Source organism: Myotis brandtii, unplaced genomic scaffold (assembly GCF_000412655.1).
Source record: "Myotis brandtii unplaced genomic scaffold, ASM41265v1 scaffold1013, whole genome shotgun sequence".
Classification (NCBI taxonomy): Eukaryota; Metazoa; Chordata; class Mammalia; order Chiroptera; family Vespertilionidae; genus Myotis; species Myotis brandtii.
This window is the reverse complement of record NW_005353379.1, coordinates 314,134-315,093: the sequence shown is the minus strand read 5'-3', so window position 1 is coordinate 315,093 and position 960 is coordinate 314,134. Positions and strand designations below refer to the sequence as shown.

Below are 960 nucleotides of genomic sequence, written 5' to 3'. Positions count from 1 at the left end.
TCTCTCTCTCTCTCTCTCTCCTTCTCTCTTCCTCTGACATCAATAAAAATAAAGACAGGTTAGCGAACACCCCACACCCTCCTGTGTGAGGGGCCGATGCTCCTGCCAGCACCCTCTTGTGTCCACCGCCTCCTTCCCTTCGCTGTGAGCTCCGCGGGGCGCTGACTACAGAGAGGGTCTCAGAGCGGCAGCCGCGTCACCCGCCGGGATTACTGAGCTGGGACAGGTCTCCCACTCTCCCCGGGCGCCTTCCTCGGCCCAGCGGCTATTCTAGCACCTACTCTGCCCCCCACGGTGTGCTGGGCGCCACGGTGACCTGTTCTGTCCCACCTCTTGCCCGGGGAGGCCTGCAGACTCGATGAGAGCATGCTGCTGCTGCGAGGAAATGATTTGCTCAAAGTCAGGGAGGACTGGCTCCTCCCTCTCATGAGCTCCACCTGGCCAAGGCGGGGGCCTGGTTTTCACCCCCAAAGCCACCAGGTGGGTGAGCTCCGCGGGGCGCTGACTACAGAGAGGGTCTCAGAGCGGCAGCCGCGTCACCCGCCGGGATTACTGAGCTGGGACAGGTCTCCCACTCTCCCCGGGCGCCTTCCTCGGCCCAGCGGCTATTCTAGCACCTACTCTGCCCCCCACGGTGTGCTGGGCGCCACGGTCACCTGTTCTGTCCCACCTCTTGCCCGGGAGGCCTGCAGACTCGATGAGAGCGCGCTGCCGCTGCGAGGAAATGATTTGCTCAGAGTCAGGGAGGACTGGCTCCTCCCTCTCATGAGCTCCACCTGGCCAAGGCGGGGGCCTGGTTTTCACCCCCAAAGCCACCAGGTGGCCCCACCATTATCCAGTTCTCAGCCCCCCAAACCCAGTCGTCATCTCTGACCTCAGTCTGGCCGCCCATCCACCCACCTGCACCCGCCCGCCGGGCCCACGCTCCCTGCTCCCACCTCTCAGCCCTGCGGGCCAGGA

General features: G+C 64.5%; 1 protein-coding gene across 1 annotated transcript in view; it reads right to left on the bottom strand.

The window, feature by feature from the left end:
* SERPINA4 (serpin peptidase inhibitor, clade A (alpha-1 antiproteinase, antitrypsin), member 4) overlaps nt 1-960 on the bottom strand; it is a 13,598-nt gene that overhangs the window by 5,516 nt on the left and 7,122 nt on the right. The window lies entirely within an intron of this gene.